We start from the raw sequence: 20,332 nt of genomic DNA, 5'->3' as shown, positions 1-20,332 counted from the left end.
TCTCAATGGTTTGCTCCCTGGTTCACTGACTGGGCGTCAGCTCCACGGAGGCAGGAACTGCCTCTCCTGTGTGCCCTGCACCTCAAAACCAAGAAAGAGCCACAATGATCTGCAAGAAAATTCAATGAGTACAGAGCAGTGTTTCCAAAATGATTCTGGGCTCCTCCCCCCCAATTTTTCACTGGGCCATCCCATTCGCTCTTTATGATATAAACTCCATTATCCTACCAAGTTTTTAAAAATATTCTTGACCCGCGGAGGTCAGAGGACAGCATTGTGACTTCCGCCTTTTCATGGGCTCTGGGGGTGGAGTTGGGGTTGGGGGGCGGTCAGGATTTATTAGGTAAGCTCATTACCCACTAAGCCATCTCAGCAGCCTCATTAACAAGTTTTAAGCAGGCCATTTGGTGGTGCGGCGGCGGCGGCGGCGGCGGCGGCGGGCGGCGGCGGCGGGCGGCGGCGGCGTTAAGACTCTCTTGTCATAGGCCAACCGTCGTGGACAGACAGCACACCCATCCATTCAGCAGTCACACTGTGAAAACCTGAGCCCCTCCCCAGCACAGGGTAGCTCAAGGTCTCCCTCTGTTTGTCCACGGAAACCAATCCATCCACTCTTCTGCCTGAAGGATCTGCCTAGGTCCTCAAGTTTGCCCAGTAAGCTCTGCCCACCATGAACCAACCCCTCTCCCCGTTTGCCTTTTCCCAGGCTTTTTCTCTTAGCATAAAGTCCTCAGGTAGCAGGTGCCAGAGGCTGAAGGGTATGTGTTGTCTGGGCCACGCTCTGTGTGTTTACACATCCGCCAGTGAATGTCCCTTCCACACTCTTGCTCTCACAGAAAACTGGGAGCACAAGGTACAAATGTCTCTTCTGAGCCCAATTCTTTTGGGGCTGTACCCGGAAGTGGATTGCCGGATTGCATAGCAGCTCTAATTTTAATATTTGGGGTGGGGGGGACTGCCACCACTAAAATAACTGGTAGAAGGAAATTCTGTAGGTTTTCCCCGCCCCCCCCCCTCGCAGCTCCATGGTCCCATACAAACTTAACTCTACTACTTCAGGAATTTTGCACAGGATGCTACATCCACTAGGTGGCTTCGTTCCCCTTCCCAGTTCAACTCAGACTCCAGTTCTTTAAAGTCCTTCCCCTCAGGCTGGGGGACCTAGACCAGTAGGTATCATGTTTCCCTAGAGCGAAACATGAATTCCCTCGGATTCAGTTCTCAGCATTTCAGCAAGCCGGTGTGCCGGCGTGCAACCTCAGGGCTCTGCAGGTGGACTCGGAGTTCGAGGTCATCATCAGCTCTACGGTTCTAGGCTAGCCCGTGCCACGTGAGGTGCTGTCTCTAAAACAAAATAAAGCTCTTTCCTGCACTCTTGAGTTTGGGCTAGCCCCTCCTCCCTCCTGGTCCCAGATCCCCTGATCAGATTCCAACCGAGTGGAACATTCCCCTAAGTCTCCCTCAGGACCATAGGCTGCGTCCCTGGGGGGAAGGGGCTGCCTCTCTTGATAACAGACTGTCACTAAGGACTGTACCGGTGCATTTGTTTATCAATTTGTTTATGCAAATATTCTTACCGAGGCTTGGGCAAGGAACCCAGACAACCATTTGTACTGCTGACCATTTGAAAACACGAGTTGCCCAGGAGCAGTCCCAACCCATTTCTCCCAACCGTAAACAGTAGCTCACGGTACTAAAGACCTGAAGATTCTTCAGATTGCTGTAATCCTGTCTCAAACAAAAAACAAAACAAAACAAAACAAACAAACAAATCACATGCCTTCCACCAATATCAACAGTCCAGGTCCACACCCTACTCAAGCCAGACCGTGGGGGCAGGGGAACGCATGGAAAGAGGATAAGTCAGTTCTCAGCCCCTCTCCAGACCTGAGGTTGAGAAGAAGCTGGTCACCCGGAAGTTTCCACTGAGAGTACTTAGGCCTGGAGCTTCACATATGCAAGGCCCAGGGTTAGTCCCAGCAGTCACATCAAGTCTCTTGCACGGAGCACACCGGAGCCTTCTGGAGACTTTCAGAACTGCATATCACATGAGACCATGCTCTCAAAGGCACTGGCCCACCAGGGGAAGTTTGGGTTCTGGTTCCACCAACATTTGTTGGGTGAAGTTAGCTGGTCCTGGTCCTCTTAGTTCAGGGAGACAGTCTTGGGGAGTTGTCTGTCATCTATAAAGTACTAGACAGATTTACATGCCACACACACACACACACACACACACACACACACACAGGCACACATACACACACACACAGAGAGACAGAGAGACAGGTAGGCAAGCAAGCAGACAGAAAGACAGAGAGACAGAGACAGGTAGGCAAGTAGGCAGACAGACAGACAAGGACCGGGGTATAGTTCCCTAGAGTACAGCTCACCCAGCATGCACAAGGTTCTGTGTTTGAGCCAGAGCCCCACCTAAAATGGGTGCAGAGGGTATGTCTGTAATCCCAGCATAGCAGGTGGTTCAGGAGTTCAAGGTCATGCTGGGCAACCTGGCAAGTTTGAGGCCAGCCTGGGATATGTGAGACCTTGTCTCCAAAAAGGAAAGAGAATATTAAAGAGGAGAAGGAGGGAGAGGAGGAGGAGGTAGGGGAGGAGGAGGAGGAAGAAGAGGAAGTAGAGATGGAACAGGAAGTAGGGTTATTATGCCTGGGTGCTGGATGAGTGCTCCCATTGAAGCATGTGTGCTTTTAGAAACAGATTTCTTTTTAAATGACTTGTATGTGTGTGCTGTGTGTGCACAGGCGCCCAAAGAATCCAAAAGAGGACATCGGATCCTCTGGAAGTGCAGTTAGAGGCTGTTATGAGCTGCCATGTGGGTTCTGGGGGACCAAACCCAACCCAGGTCCTTGGCAAGAGCAGCCAATGCCCTTAACGTTAAATCATCTCTTCAGCCCTGACAGAGTGACGCCTTATGTCAGCACTATAAGCAGGACTGCTGCCAGACAGCAGTGGGGTTTTGCAAAGATTGGTCCGTGTGCACACACAGTGTGGCCTTCAGCCAGTCCGGTCTGTGCTGCAGATGTGGGTCCAGGCCAGTTCGCTACCTCACACTGACTGCCTAGCCTCCTTTGGAACGCCATCACTGTCTCCACCTGGAAACACTCATCAGAGTGAGGCCTGGCAGCCACCCGCCCCTGCCTCTGTTTCTTCTACGAAGAATTGAGGAAGCTGTGTAAAGACTGGTACTCCACTTTTTAATATATTTTACTTTTAAGGTCTCTGAATCCTTTAAAGGGGATCTTTCAGCAGCCTGGGTATATCTGGAGCATTTACAAGCAGTTCCTCCTTCCTGTTGGCCCTGCCTCCCACCCCTGAGCTCTGTCCTTGCAAAGCCTGAGCTGCTCTCTGGGAACTGTCCAAGGAATCCTGAGTTCCCAGGACCACAGCATAAAAAGCCAGCGGCCCGGAGCAGGACTGCCCAGAGCTCTCACTGCAGAGACCCACATGTGCGGCTTGACTCAGACCACACTCACACACAGACTTCCCATGGGCCCGAGACGTGGCTCAGTGAGCAAAGATAGGTGCGGTGAGACCAAACCTGATGGTGCACCACTTGGTGACACATTTTACTTTGAAGGTCTCTGAATTATTTAAAAGGGAACTTCCGAACCCAGGGTATGTACAGTATGAAGCCAAGCTTTGCAAAAGGAGAGAACCACCTCCTGCAAATTGTCCTCTGATCTTAGCAGTCATACCTTGGAATGAGTGCACCCCATCTCTCTCTGTCTCTATCTCTGTCTCTGTCTCTCTCTCTTGGAATCAGTGTACCTCACCTCTCTCTCCCTCTCTTTCTGTCTCTCTCTCTCTTTCTCTCACATATTAACAATAATAATACAACAAAAACAATAACAATAAATGTGAATTTTTTAAAAAATTGATAAAAATATGCTAGAATTAGTGACACATGCCTTTAAATGGTAGGACTATGGAGGCAGGAGAATCTCTGTGAGTTTGAGACCAGATCGGTCTACACAGAGAGTTCCAGGTAAGCCAGGGCTGCATGGAGAAAACATGTCTCAAAATACAATACAATACTACCACTACTACTATTATTGTTATTATTATTATTATTATTACTATTGTTCTAATGAAATGTAATACAAAATACTTTCCACGGTCCAGTGAATTGACTCAGAAGGTAAAGGTGCTTGCCACCAAGCTCACTGACCTGAGTTTGATCCCTTGGGCCCCACATGGTGAACCTCCATAAACTAGACATGGCACCCACACACCCTCCCCACAACTCCTCCAGGACAGACACAAAATGTTTTTAAAAATTGTGCATATAAGGGTTGGGGATTTAGCTCAGTGGTAGAGCGCTTGCCTAGCAAGCGCAAGGCCCTGGGTTCGGTCCCCAGCTCCGAAAAAAAAAAAGAAAAGAAAAAAAATTTTTTTAATCTTTAAAGTATGTATGTCTGTGTACATGTTATATGCCTCTGTGTATGTGTGTGCCAGTGCACATGTGAAGAGGCCAGAAGAGGGATGCCCAGTCTGGGGAAGCCATGGGGCCAGGGGTGGTATCACTGGTTGGTTTAAAACGAACACAGCTAAAATCAGACTTTTCCTCAGTGTGACCTCGGGCTCCCACCAGCCCCATCCATAGGCCCAGCTTCCTCTTTCTAAAGACCTCATGGGGAACAGACGTCTCCTTAACACTCACAGACGCACGGACCCCGAAGCCCCGTGCACCTTGAACTGTGTTAGAGAATTTGAATCAAGGCAGTGTTCCTGACTGAACTGACCCTAAAAGCCAGACTCCTGAACTGCTGATGGCCACCGTGTAGAAGGACATGAGTCTAGCATGCCAGAATGCATAGGCGGAAACTTGTCTCTTCAGAGTGTAATAATAGTAAACAAAATAAAATAATATAAAACAATAAATTACCCAAGACAGAACTGGGAACATCAAAATCTGGCCCGGGGTTTAATCTCACACATGTCCTTCCCTTTCCTCCGACCTCAGTTTCCCCATTTGTAAGATTAGGAGATCGGACTTCTGAAGCTAAGGCCACCCCCTGCCGGTTCCCACACCCTGGGTCCTGAAGTGACCGGCATGCAAATGTGAGGGCGGCTGAGCCTGTAAATCTAGGCCAGGGGAGACCGGAGCCAGAGTGAACAGCTGAACAGCGGACGGCAGGCAGTGCGCCAGGGCCAAGCCGGGATTCTGAGATGGGACGGGGCTTGAGAGAGGGGATTCAGGAATCAACCTAAGGTGTGGTGGCTGGGACAGCATAGACCCACCTGTCAGATTTCTGGCCCCTGTCTTGGACCATCTGGAAGTGGTCAGGGCAGCCTGGCCTGTGGCAGGGAAAGAAAACCAAACAAGAGCTCCCAGGAGAGGAGGCCTGGCGCCAAGGGCTGGGTAAAAAAAAAAAAAAAAGACACCGTCAGGCCAGGCTAGGCTGTGCCACCTGTCCAGGCTGGGGAGAAGCAGGACTCGACGGAATGTCCAGAAAGACCCAGAAACTATGAAATCGTACAACTTGTCCCCCAGGTGGCCACACCCCCTCTGGATCGCATGAAGGACCCCAGAAAGGAGTCTGGGCTTTGGTGTGCATGCACAGGTCTCTGGTCCTTCTGAGTTACTTGTGAGTGTGGCGCTCGGATGGCTAGAAGCCCCTGTCTACCTGCCTCACGACAGAATCCTCCCGTTGGCTCCAGGCAACGAGAGACTTGACACACAGAGGGTGTTCCCGAGACTGCTAAGTGCAGGACGTATCCCCGAGTGCCAGGGCACAGGCCATAAAAGTGAAAGGAAGCAGCAGGCCAGATACAGATTCCTCACACCCCGTGGAGAGAAGCTTCTGGAACTTTCCCAGCGCCTCTGACTCCCTAGAATCCCGCCCTGGGATCTCTTTTTGATCTGCAGCTACAACAAGAGACGGGAGAGGCTCCCTGCCAGCCTCAGAATGGGGAAGGGCACACATGCAGAAATGTGTTGCTGTACATCTGGAGCCCCCCCCGCCCCCAATAAAACCCTGAAAGGCCAAGCTGCTCCTAGAGGACATCAGCAGGAGCTGCCTCTTCTGTACCCACTGTAGCCAGATTAAGGCCCTGAACCTGTGACATCAGAAACCCAAGCAACAGCTGGAGAGTCCGGGGCCCTGCCAACAATCCTGGGAGCTTGTGGACTCTCTGGTGGGAAAGAGAGGAGCCATTGGGGCCTCCCACGGAGTTCAGGAATCTTGCCCTCGATCATCAGTCACATGTGAAGGTCCCAAGTTAATCCCTGTCTCCTGTATGGTCCCCTACCCGGTGCCCCTCAGTGTCTCTACTGTCCAGAGCCAGTTTGCCTGCTCCTGGCTGTCTTTCTGAATTAAGTTTAAGAATGTCTAGTCGTTGCGGCCGTGACTTGTTTGGTGCCAGGGATAGAACTCGGGGCCACACGTGACAAGCAAGTACTCTATCCCTGAGACCCCAGCCCCCAACCCTCACGCCAGAATTATCTGAACCTTAAGATCAGATGACTCCCCTGCCTTAAGACCTAGAATAGAACGTGTGTCCACACTGTCCACCTTCAGCAGCTCCCGGCTAACACAAAATGCTTGATCTACCTCTGCTCACTTCGTGGGATGCTTCCACACACCCCTGCCGGTCCAGTCCATCTCATCGTAAACCCCTGGACCTTAACTTTCCCCTCAACCCGCTCACAAACCCACTCACACTACCCGAATGGAACCCCACCCAGCACATTCGCACACCTATAGACCTCCGCATTATTGTTCCTGTCATCTCATCCGCTCCAACACCTTCCTCTCCTGTCCCCAGGGATGCCAACATCTCGATGACTACATCAGTCCTCACTTTTTTCTCTCTCTAAGCCCCCTAATATGTTAACTACAGAGTATATGCCACCGATGCCTTATTGAAGTCTAGGAGGTCGGCGTTCCCATCTTAGAGGAGGAGACAGGCTCAGAGGGGGTGAGGGGACTGTCCACTCTCCCTCACACAACCCTTGTCATATCTACCACTGACTTCCTTGATTTCCTGATTGGCCAGGCCTAGTCGTGGTCGATGCCCAAATGACCAACAGAATCGTCACCAGTCTCTCTTTCTCTCCAGTCACCCTTTTCTTTCTGTCTGGGTTGGGGAAGTCTTTGATCATTTCTGAGGGAGATCTTTGGAAAGGAGTAACTCTCCCAAGGACCCGTGAGTGACAGGTCTCAGTGGGGAAGCTGCTTGACCTTTGAGACCAACCTTCAAGTTATCCTTCAAAACAAAAACCAGAGGAGGTCCTGGAGGGGACAGGTGGGGATCCCCCGCCCCTGCAAGCCTGCTTAGCTTACTTAGGTCCTGCCCCTTGACTCTGCTCCCGACTTCCATCTCTAAGTTCCCATATTGGCCAAGGACCTAGCTCAGGGCCACATGCACCATCAGAGGAGCAACCCACACCACCTTGCAGATTCCAGGACAGGACTCCTGCTCCTACCTTGTGGTTGAGAAAAAAATTTCTCTCTTAAAGTGGCCAATGTGATAATGAGACTTGGTGTTCCCTCCTCAAATGCACCCCCAACACTCACACCAATTACGAGCAAACTTACTGTGTCATAGGTATTTTGTTCTCCCCTGCACCCTGTATCTTACCTACGGCCATTGGTCTGTGAATGCTTAGCTTCAGCCCAGCGCTCCGTCATTCCCATTTTACAGACGAAGAAACCAAGGATCCTGGAGGACCCCTGGCTCTCCACCCCTTCATTGCTTCTTAATGCGGAAACAGTCAGAAGGAATTAAGAGTAGATAGTGTCCACTCCCACATTACAAGGACAGGGGCTCACGCGGCCGGCTCAGTGCCCTATCCAAGTTCTTTCCTCTCAAAAACACCAGTGCTCAGGTGCCTCTGTCAAGACACAAGCGGATGCCACCTGTCCCCGCCAACAGGGGGCCCCCGAGGCCGAAGCCAGAGCGACGCGGGGAGGCGGGAGTACCCCACATCGGCCGGGTGCGGCTGCGGAGGGTGCGGGGCCCGGAGTCCCCTGAGGAACATGTCCGACATGATGCTCCGGGACGCAAAGATACCAAACTCGGGCCCTACGGCACACTTTTCAGTGCGAGGACGCAGACTCACCCCGAAGGCAGCGAGCCACGCCGGGTCTCTGTCCGGAGGCCCGGGGCTGGGGGTTCCGCGACACCCCCACCCCAGGCAATCACGGGTGGCGGAACCGGAGCCGGGGAGCACGGCGTGGAGTGGGCACGCAGCCCAGGGACCTCTGTGGTGATCAGCCAGCACGGCCCACAGCACGGAGAGCAGGAGGGAGCGAGGGAGGGAGGGACCGAGGGCGCTCGCAGGAGGCGCCGCCCACCTGCCCACCCTGCGCCCTACGCCACCAGGCGGGGACCCGGACCCTGGGGCGGAGCAGGCTAGAGGGCCTGGCACTGCGCAACGCAGTGCAGGGTCCTGGGCCTTCCACTCTGCGCCTGGGGAATGGCTGTCTAGGGGGCCACTTGCAGGATAATGGGAGCTGCGAGTCCCTGTTCGGCGACCTCACCTGTCTGTAAACACACCTTCCTGTGCGCGCAGGGCGCCGACTCCTTTCCACCCGGACTCCTGGTCGCCCAGCCCAGTGATAGGCAGAGGAGGGAAGGAGGAAGGAAGCGAACTTTTCCCAACCTCTCAGCCCATGCTCTCCGCTCTCCCCATTCTCTGGTGTCCCGGACGGTCTCCGGATCGCTACTTTGAGCCCTAGTCAGTAGTGTCCCCTTAAGGAACGTGTTCCCGGCTTGGCAGAAAACTTTCCAGCGAATCACAGGCTGGCTTCTTCCTCCGCCTGGAGTTGGGGAGGGCGCCTCACCTGCCTGGAAGTTTGCCTAGGAACCCCACGACTCCAGGCACGGATCTGCGTCTCCTGCCAGCTCTGAATTCCGACCTGGGTGGCTTCGTGGGTGCGCGCCCAGCTCTTTGAAGTTAAAGGCCTGAGAAGTCCTTGGGCAGCCCGGGAGTCAGAGAATTCGGCTGGGGACCAAAAGCGCCTCCTACGGGGGGGTGACCGCTTTCTGGATAAACCGCACAGCTTGGCTGCAGCCAAGTTCACTTGGAATTCCTGGGTACCCCTGATGGGTAAATTCACCAAGCTGTATACTTCCGGAGTCCAATCACAATCTATACATTGCACTAATAGCTAGCAAGGGCTTAATTTGGGAATGGCTTGTGGTTTTGGAGATGCAAAAGGCATTTTTGGAAATAGAGGCTCAGAGCACAAGAGTAACTGCTGACAACATCTTGTATCCTTACTCTGAACCAGGCCTAGGTTCCCACCGATCCCCTCCTGAGCATTCTCCCTCAACCCCCTCTTAACCCTGCACAGCCCAATCTTGTCGTTGGCATTTTGCCCTGACAGACTCGAGGCAGGTCATTCAGACAGTCCAAAAGGTGGAAACAAGGAATACTGGTACTTTTCCATGACGGGATCCAGCCCAGACCCGCCCCTACTCTGCTAGGTAGAGTAATCTAGCTGGAGAGGTCGGGCTCTTCCCAATGAGGGGAGACCAAGGACTTAACAGTCAAAGCTGACTAAGAGAAAAACCAAGAGAGTCACAAAGGAAGCGTGCTCTGCTCACCCTGTCCAACCTTCTACCTTAATGGACTTTTTTTCTTGCATCTTCCCACACAGGAGCTGCCTTCCTCCTTATCCCATCACACTGCCAGCTCACCAGGGCCCGAGGCATGCGTCCTTGGAGGAAATGATCCAAAGAGGTGACTCTGAAACAGTGACTTTCTGTTACCTGTTGTGCTGTCTTGTGAGCTTGACGCAAGCTATAGTCAACTTTGTGGAAGGAACCCCAAATAAAAAAATGCTGTGGGTAGGACATTTTCTTAATGAGTGATTAATAAGGCGCAGTCCATTGTGGGGACCTCTGGACTGGTGGTCCTGAGTGCTGGAGAAAGCAGTCAGAACGACCATGAGGAACAAGCCAGGAAGCAGCACTCTTCCTTGGCCTCTGCAACAGCTCCTGCCTCCAGGTTCCTGCCCTGCTTGAGTTCATGCCAAGTACCCCGCCTGCACATGCACTCGCACAGACACACCACACACACACACACACACGCATACACACACACGCATGCACACACACATGCATGCATGTATGCACGCACAAACGCATGCATGTGCACACACATAAGAACATGTACACACAGGGGCTGGGGATTTAGCTCAGTGGTAGAGCGCTTACCTAGGAAGCGCAAGGCCCTGGGTTAGGTCCCCAGCTCCGAAAAAAAAGAACAACAACAACAAAAAAAAAACATGTACACACACCCACACATACACACCCAAGTGCACACACACACGCATGCACACACACATGCATGCATGTATGCACGCACAAACGCATGCATGTGCACACACATAAGAACATGTACACACACCCACACATACACACCCAAGTGCACACACACACTCACACACACATGCATGAACACACACAAGTGCACACACACACATGCATGCACACACACATGCATGCATGTATGCGTGCACAAATGCATGCATGTGCACACACATAAGGACATGTACACACACACACGCGCGCACACACACACACACACACACACACACACACGTGGTCATGTTGTTTCATTGCAGCAGTAGTAACCCTAACTAGACCATCTATTACCACAGGGCGTTCAGGTTGGGGTTTGATAATGGTCGCCATCTATTGAACCCCGTGCTGCCAACATCTGACCTTCACAGAACACTAGGAGGAAGAGCCTTCTGACCTTTCAGGGAGGCCTCAAAAAGACTAGGAGAGTTCTATTCTTGGATCTACCAGCACTGAGGGAGTTGGGATTTAAGCTGAGGGTCTCTACTGGACCCTGGCTCTGAGTACCCACACCAGGAATTTCCAACGCTGAGTAACCACGCTGGCAGAATCGTGGGTACCCAAAGCGGTTCGCATCTCAGTCTCCAGAACCCAGTACCTCAGATGGTAGACTGTAAGTATGACCAAGCTGAGAATCTAGAGATGGGGGTCACCCAAAGAGGTCACAGGGGCTTTTATCAGAGGAAGGTAGGAGGGTCCATCGTATCTGAGATGTGACAGTGGAAGAAGGAAATCAGATAAAGCTTCTGAAAAGGGACCTGTGACAGCCATAGGACGTTAGGAGCCTATACGAGCTCGAAACGGTGGGAACAGATTACGTGGTTGGAAGCCCAGAAGGGTCTTCACCCTTGCTAAGGGTCTTTACACTTGCCATTGAGTTTAGCCTGGGAGAAGCTGGTACCTGACCTCTAGAGCTGTAACCTTGTGACTCTAAGCCCTGCAGCAGTTTCTGGCTGTTTGTTACAGTAGCCACAGGGAATGGATACATCGAGCACTCTCAGCTGAATAGGCCAACGCTGATTTTACCGGCCCTTCTGCTGACTGTCCACTGGAAAACTCTTCTCTCAAGAGACACCAGAATACAGCTTGAATCACAGATTTAGGAAGAGGGTAGGATTTCATCAGATCTGTCTGTATTTATTTATTTATTTATTGGCTTCTCTGCCATCTTGAACTGTGTGACCTTGGGAAAATGTCTTATCCTCTCTGGGCCTCAGTTTCTTTCTTTAAATGTAAAAGCAGTGATGCTGGCTGGGTACACAGGGGGCACATGCCTACGGCCCTGGATGCTTCAGATGCTGAGGCAGGAGGATTGAACATTTGAGTTCACTTTGGGCAATCTTCTTTTGTTATCAGTGAGGAGTCAAAGCTTGGGCCTCGTGTACGGGACCTGGGTACTTTTCCATTACACTACCTCTGCAGACCTAGCTTGAGTAATTTAATGAAACTCTCTCCAAAACAATAAGCTAATTAAATTAAATAATCCTTAAAACAGGGGCTGAGGATGTAGCTCAGTGGGGAGAGTGTTTGCCCTACCTGTGTTTCTCAGCATGGCATGAACCCCAGTGAGGTGGCACATTCTTGTAATCCTAGCACTGAGTAGGTAGAGGCAGGAGGATCAGAACTGCAAGTCATCCTTGTGTGTATAGCTAAGTTTGAGGCCAGCCTCGGCTACGTGATATCCTGTCTCATCGTGATGATTACAATAATGAAACTCGTAGCCTGTGTGTGGCCCTGGGTCCCATCCCCAGCACATTAGGAAGAAAAACAGAGTAAGAATAGTGATACTAAAAATACCCCCTTCCAGGATCAATACGAGTATCTGAGACAGCAGGATGTGCTGTTCTGTGTGAGTCCCTGCGGAGTCTGAACCACAGTTGCTGGGCCCTGACCTGCCCACTCCGGAACACAGGACCCTTTAGAGCAGGTCTGTCTGCTGTGCCATTCTTGAACTCTGGCTGAGTGGCCACACGGTGCTCAAAAATGAAAGTCTAGCTGGGCTCGGTGATGCACACGTGTATCCCAGTATTTGGGAGCAGAGGCAGGGACATCAGAAGATCGAGGTTACCCTTCTTGAGGATAGCTTTGTGTGGTTCTGTGTACAGAGAGAGAGAGAGAGAGAGAGGGGAGGAGGAGGAGGAAGGGAGGAGGAGGAAGAGGAGGAAGAGGAGGAGGAGGAAGAGGAGGAGGAGGAAGAGGGGAGGGAAGAAGAGGAGGAGGGGAGGAGGAAGAGGAGGAGGAGGAGGAGGAGAAACACACACCCCAAACACCAAAAACTAAAAAGTCAATCACCCCCCACAACGCCCACTAATTAAAAGAAAGAGAGAAAGAAAGAATAAAAAAGAACCATCTATTGTCACCGGTCAGTTGATTATGACCAGTGTAGGTGGAAAGAAAAGTGTCTACTCAATAAACACATGTGCTCCTGGGCCAGCAAGATGGTGGTGCAATGGGCAAAACGCATACAGCGCAAGCTTGTCAACTTGAGTTCAATTCCCAGCCCCACGTGAAGGTGGACAGCTCCACCACGTTGCTCTCTGACCCCCACATGGGCACTGTGGCATAGGTTTGCCCCCGAGATACAGACACAAAGTAACAACTGATTTTAGGTGCTCATAAGCCAGCGGGGATGGCCCAGTGGGTAATACGTATTGACTTGAATTTCATCCTAGGGACCCACTTGGCAGGAGAGACGGACTCCCTCCTCCCCCCAGATTGCTCTCTGACCTCCACATGTGCATGTGTGAACGTACACACATAAGCTAAGTAAATTTAATTTAAAAACCTGAATGTGTTTATAAATATTTAGAAGCTGGTCAGGAGACAGCTGTCAGTCCTGTGCCTTCCATTGCTGGCTGTGGCTTCTGCCATCTGTCACTGGTTTCCTTCCTAGGTCCCTGTTTTATCCGTTTAGTTTTTTAAAAACAGAAATCACTATGCACTCAGGCTGAGCTCAGCCTCCTGAATGTTGATCCCCACTTATTCTTACTGGGGCGCACTGCCGCACCTAGGAAGAGCTGAGCCCAAATATCTTTGCCACTGACTCTTCCACCGTCTGCAGTAAGTCACGTACTGTGCAACCTGGGCTCCAGCTGGATCATCCCTATTGGTCACCGGGAAGTGACATGTCTGGGGGGCGGGGCGGGGCGGGGCTTCAGGCGGGGCGTACTGGCCCAACCTCTCTGAGGGCTGAGTCAGCTCCTTGTAGTAGGCAAACTGGGCTCCCGTGATGCCGTGCAAACCCAGAGAGTGTTTAAAGGAAACGGGTTTTGTCTCATTTCCTGAAAAAAATTTAATTTCAGAAATATGTTTTCTGCCTACTTTCCCAGAGTCAATGGGCCAGTGGGGACGTGCCAGAATGCTGGGAACAGAGCTTGGAGAGACAGCCCAGCAATGCTACACCTTCTCTTGTCCTGTCCTGCATTTGTTGTTATTGTTTGTTTTTGGTTTGCTTGTTTGTTTGCTTTGTTGTTGAGGCAAGGTTTTATATATAGCCCTGGCTGGCCTGGAGCTCATTATATAGCCCAGGCTAGCTTCGAAGACTCATGTAGACCAGGCTAGCCTGGAACTCACTGTGTAGATCAGGATGGCCTAGAACTCACTGTGTAGGCCAGGCTGTCCTGGAGCTCACTGTGTAGACCAGGATGGCCTCACTATGTAGACCAGGCTGGCCTGGAGCTCACTATGTAGACCAAGCTAGCCCGTGAATGCATGCCTCTGCCTCTGAATACTGGGATTCCAGGCGTGCACCTCCATGCCTGGCAGGCAGTGGTTCTGGAGACCCCTGATTGTACAGAGCCAACAGCTCCACCTTTCACCACCAGATGTGCGTGCAGGGATCCCCTGCTGGGCCTCATTTGTCCCTTTAAGTCCATGTCCCCCACTGCCAGGACGTCTGGTGCAGATCTTAGCCCCATCCCACCGCTCACAGCATCAAGTGCAGCCTCCCCAGAAAGGACACAGTAGACTCTCAACCTCGTGCGCTGCTCAGCCTTGCAGCCTGTTACCTTAGACCACAAGCCAGGCCATGCGCTCTTCCAGTGGCTCCTCCTGCACTGGTGATACAGTCCTTGGACCATCCCGTCGAGTCCCTTGTCATAATTTACTGGCAGGGTCTCTTTTGGAAGCTGTGACTCTTGGGGTCACCCAGAGGCACCGGGGTCACCAGACGACTCACCTGCACACGGAGGCTCTACGGCAGGAAGGTGGTTACAGCAGTGGCTGCTAACGTCAGGCGACTGCTACCACACCTAGGCTGGGTTTCTAGCAGCCTACGGAGTGACACTGAGTAGCCACACTGTGTGTGGCCCGCCGGCCCCCAAGGGCATTGCAAGATGCTTGGGTTTTGTTTTTTCCCTGACTTTCCTCTGGCTTAAGGCTTAGGTTAGTCTGAGGACATTGTGATTTTTGTTACCTTGATGCCAGCTAGAGTCATCTGAAAAGAGAGAACCTCAATTCAGAATTTGCTCCCTTCAAACTGGCCTGTGTGTACATCTATGGGGGAGCATTTCTTTCTTCGTCTTCTTTCTTCCTCTTTCTTTTTTACTCCCTTCCTTCTTTCCCTCTCTCTCTCTCTCTCTCTCTCTCTCTCTCTCTCTCTCTCTCCATTTCTTTTATTTCTTTCTTTCTTTTTTCTTTTTTTCTTTCTCTCTCTCTCCCTTTCTTTTCTCTTTCTCTCTCTCTCTCTCTCTCTCTCTCTCTTCCTCTTTTTCTTTCTTCCTTCCTTCTTTTTTCTTAGGAAACTTTCTTCTTTTTTGAAAAATTATTTATCTTTAGTTTATATTCATTAACGTTTTGCCTGCATGTATGTCTATGTGAGTGTGTCAGATCTTGAAGTGACAGACACTTGTGAGTTGCCATGTGGTGTTGGGATTTGAACCCGGATCCTCTGGAAAAGCAGTCAGTGCTCAGCCATCTCTCCAGTCCTGGGGCATCTTCCCGATGCATGATTAATGTGAGAGAGTCTAGATCACTATGGGGGGTGGATGCCATCCCTGGGCAGGTGGTTCTGGGTGCTGTAAGGAAGCAGGGTGAGCGAGGTGTGGAGAGCAAGCCAGTAAGCAGAGTCCTCCATGGCCTCTGCTTCAGTTCTTGCCTCCGGGTTGCCTGGCTTGAGCTCCCCCTCTGGCTTCCCTCGCTGGTGGACTATAAACTATAAAATGAAACTAACCCTTCCCTCTCCTAAGCAGCCAGTCAGTGTTTTATTACATCAGGAGAGAAGCGAACTAGAGCCCAGGGCTCCCCATTTATTCACCAGAAGGACTTGAAAAGCATCCTGTTGAAACCCGGACCTGCAGTGAGAGGCACTTGCAGTGAGAAGGCTCATCGGAGGTCAGGCTGCTGTGCAGGCTCTGCTGCCAGGTTGTAAGTGCGTTGGAATGGCTGGGGCAGCAGGAGGATCCCCTGTGACTTAGACACAGAAGAAACGAACCCAACACTTAGAGAAATGGCAATTAACACCCTCTCTAGGGCTAAAAGGTGGCTTGGGGCCAAATCATCAGGATCTGAGTTCAACCCCCAGCACCCGTGTTAAAAAGAAGAAGAAGCAGCAAGTGGTGGTGGTTGCTTATAAACACAAGGTGGAAGAGGAGACAGGAGGTGTCTGGGGGCTTGCTGGCCAGTCAGTCTAGCCTAGTCTATGACCTCCAGGTCCTAGTGAGAGAGTTTGCCTCAAAAATTACAGTGGATGATCCCTGAGGAAGTAACACCAGCACTTGACCTCTGGCCTCCACATGTTCTCTCTCTCTCTCTCTCTCTCTCTCTCTCTCTCTCTCTCTCTCTCTCTCTTCTTTTTCTGCCTTAGCACGCCAACAGCCACAAAGCATGGAGTCTCTCTGTGTCCCTCCATACACTGAGTGCAAACCCATTCGTCCTCCCAGGCCACTTGAGGAAGGAGGTCAGCACCTCACTAACCTCGCCCCACAGATGAGAGACTGATGCAGCAGGATCAAGCTCATGTGGCTGCTCAGCGCTGGGGTCTGCGTGCGTGCGACCCCAGCAGTCCACCAACGGTGTCCTGTCGGCCCAAGGCTTCCATGCACAGGGCGAGTGCTTTCCACTGCACCAAATGGTTCTTTCTCTTTAATTCTAATTTCTAAAATTCTTGGTATTAGGGGAGGTAGCTGCTTCTTCAGTCGTTGGGAGTACAAGAGAGCTGGGCAATTTCTACAGCATTCTTTTCTGCAGGCTTAAAGTTTTAGCTTTTTTAAAATTTAGTTATTTATCTATCCATTTAGTGTGTGTGTGTGTGTGTGTGTGTGTGTGTGTGTGTGTGTGTGTGTTGAAGCTAGGACCCTACATATGTTAGACAAATGCTCTACCACAGAGTTATAGCTAGAGCCTTTTTGAAAAAACAAAACAAAAAACAAAACAAAACAAAAACAAAAGCTTCGTCTTTGTCTCTCTCCCTTTTACTTTAAGATGGTCTTTGTGGTGGTTTGAATATACTTGGCCCATGGGAAGTGGCACTATTAGGAGTTGGAGTGGGTGTGGCCTTGTTGGAGTGGGTGTGGCCTTGTTGGAGTGGGTGTGGCCTTGTTGGAGTGGGTGTGGCTTTGTTGGAGTAGGTCACTGTGAGACTGGGCTTTGAGACCCTCCTCCTACCTGCCTGGAAGGCTGTCTTCTGGTTGCCTCCGGAACAAGATGTAGACCTCTCAGCTTCTCCAGCCAGCACCATACTTCCCACCATGATAACAATGGACTGAAGCTCTGAACCTGTCAGCCAGCCCCAACCAAATGTTGTCCTTATAAGAGTTGCTTTGGTCATGGTGTCTCTCCAAAGCAACTAAGGAAACCCTAACGAAGACAATCTTATTGTCAACCTGACTGGATTTACAACCGCTTAGGAGGTACACTTCTGAGTGTGTCTCTGAGGGCTTTTTCAAAGATGTTTAACTGAGTAAGAAGACCTGCCCTGAATAGGAGGGGCCCATCCCACGGGCCAGAGAGGTATCTAGGTTGTTAGAGAGCCTGCCTAATGCACCAAGCCCTTGGGTCCATCCCCAGGACCAAAACCCTGGGCGTGGCAGGACATTACTGTAGTTCTGCAGCTTGGGAGGCGGAGGCAGGAGGATTGAAGTTCAATCCTTTGCTACATAGGAATTAAAGGTTAGCCTGAGAAGCACAAAATCCTGTCTCCAGGAAAAATGGATGGATGGAAGGAAGGAAGGAAGGAAGAAAGGAAGGAAGGAAGGAAGAAAGAAAGAAAGGAAAGAAGGGAACATCAGCATCTATCTTGCTTTGCTTCCTAGCTGTGATGGTTTGAGTGAGAACAGTCCCCACAGGTTCATATGTTTGAGGATTAGGAAGTGTGACCTTGGAGAGGTGTGTCACTGGCATGGGAAGGGCTTTAAAATTTCAAAGGCCCACACCACACAGTGCTTATCCCCTGTCTGTCTGTCCGTCTGTCTGTCTGCCTGCCTGTCTGTCTGTCTGCCCCATGGTTGTGTCTGAAGATCTGAGCTCGCCGCTACTGCTCCATCGCCATGCCTGCTGGCCCGCTGCCTTGCTCTCTGACATACTGGTTGAGGACTTGCCCTTAAAAACTATGAACCCCCGGCTGGAGGTGGCTCAGAGGTTAAGAGCATTGTCTGCTCTCTTCCAGAGGTCCTGAGTTCAATTCCCACCAACCCCATGGTGGCTCACAACCATCTGTCATGGGATATGATGCCCTCTTCTGGGCCTGCAGCATACGAGCAGGCAGAAAGCTGTATAATGTATACATAATAAATAAATATTTTTTAAAAAGCAAAAAGCTATGAACCCCAAATACACTTTTCCTTCTATAAGTTGCCTTGGTCATGGTGTCTCATCACAGCAATAGAAAAGTAACTAAGGGGATTGGGGATTTAGCTCAGTGGTAGAGCGCTTGCCTAGCAAGCACAAGGCCCTGGGTTCGGTCCCCAGCTCCAAAAAAAAAAAAAAAAAAAGTAACTAAGACACTGGCTGTGCATGAACATGACCGACTGCCTAACACTCCTCCTCCGTGCCTTCTTAACCAGGATAGGCTGTACAGCAAACTGTAGAGAAGATAACCCCTCCCGCCCCCCCTTCCTTAACTTCCTTTGGCAGTTTTTTTTTTTTCCCCATAGCAAACGTGAAAAAATAAAACAGAGCTCAGGATGTCCTTGAACTTAGGATCTTCCTTCCTCAGCCTTCCTAGGACCGGGGATTACGCAACAGGCAATCCACTGAACCACCTCACTGGCTGAGGTACTGAGTCTTCAAGGCTCACTATACACAGGGAGCTCATTACCTGAGGGCAAGAGATCAATGACCTGAGAAGACACAATCCTGTTTTCAATTTCCAGCCAGAATTTTTAAAGGAAGGAAGCAAGGACCATTGGCCATCCTGGAGCTGTCTGTCCCTCTGGTCAGGTGGTCAGTCTGTTCCTGGGACTCACGGTGTTTAAGACATTTTCTTATCATCCCTGCACTTCCCACATAATTGTCTCTGGCCTCTGGGCTCAGGCACTCTGTGGAAGCTTGAGTCTGCCAGGATCAGGCCTGATGCCCTCCAGGCACCATCTGGGCTGGACGGTCACTTCAGAACAAGCAAGCCGCAGATAGCATACACTAACTGATCTACTGGTGACATATACATGCCAATTCTTTTGTCCCCTGTGTGTCACACAGAAATGCCCTGCCCACCCTTGCTAACGTGGGATTGTGTAGGCTGGTGGATGTCACTTTAGAGTTCACCGCAGTCCCCACACTTCCCTACAGTGCACCAGGATCGGTATCGGTTTACTCTTTAGTGTGTGTGTGTGTGTGTGTGTGTGTGTGTGTATACAGATTTGTAGTGTTGTGCTTGTGTGTACAGACATGTGACAGCTAGAGGTTCAGAAGTGTTTTGACCACAAAGATTAACTACATTGGGCTAGAGATGTATTAGGTTCAATGACAGAGATGCTTACTGGGTTTTTGGAGATCACTGATTGGCTTGCCTAGGTGGGCAACAAGCCCCGCCCCCAGCCCTGAGGGTACAGGTATGCAAAAGAGCATGCAGTACACGAGTGGAACATTGTTTCTGGGGCTCTGCAAGGAGATTGATCATGGAGCCATTTCTAGTATTTTATTTTGATTTTTGAGACAGTTCCATGCTTTTCCGGCCGGTCTTAAGCTGCGTATGTCCTTGAGTGAATAGAACTTGAACCCAGAGCTCAGCCTCTTTTTTTTTTTTTTTTTTTTTTTTGAGCTGCGGACCGAACCCAGGGCCTTGCGCATGCTAGGCAAGCGCTCTACCACTGAGCTAAATCCCCCAACCCCCAGAGCTCAGCCTCTTAAGCCCCGAATCCCGACTCCATCAAAGGTGAAACATGGATTCCCAGTCACACTTTTTGCCCTATCCTCACCCGGAAGAGACCCAAAGACTGTCGGGGTCCAGGTTTTTCCTAAAGCCCCGCCCCTGAAGGTGGCTGATTGGCTGGTGCTGCCTCAGTGGTTTGCGTTCAGGCTGGGTGTGCCCCTGGAACTCCATCCTGGGAAGCCAGCCAGCCAGTGCAAACCTTCTCCCTGGAGGGCGGCAGAGGCCAGGAGGGAAGGATGAAACCAGAGGCTGAGTCACTGTGCTGGCAAATCGAGTTACTTCGGGCAGTCGCTGGCTACTGTCTGGTTCTAAGTCAGCAGCTGCCTTCGCAAGCAGGGTGAAGTCATTCTTCAGAAAATCCTGTTATCATTCAGAACCTCCAGGGCTGTTCCCGGGTCCGGCTAGGGATTTGGCTGTCACTCCCTCCTGCTAACAACCTCAGGCTTGGCAGGCAGGGCGTTCCTGACTTCTGTTATTCTTAGCACCTGGCCAGGAAGGCATCTGTCCCTCACAGTCCACCAGTCCCCTGCCACTGCCAGCTATGCCTGAGTAGACACTGGCCACCAGCTCACAAAGAGCACTGAGAGTCAGCACAGTTTATGACAGGGACGGCCCAGCCTGGAGGTTTCCTCAGGAGTGGTGTAGGGTCCAAGGGCCGTCTGCCTCTGGGTGGGATTGTGTCACTGAACCACT

This window comes from Rattus rattus, chromosome 1 (genome assembly GCF_011064425.1).
Source record: "Rattus rattus isolate New Zealand chromosome 1, Rrattus_CSIRO_v1, whole genome shotgun sequence".
Taxonomy (NCBI): domain Eukaryota; kingdom Metazoa; phylum Chordata; class Mammalia; order Rodentia; family Muridae; genus Rattus; species Rattus rattus.
This window is presented reverse-complemented; position numbering follows the sequence as displayed.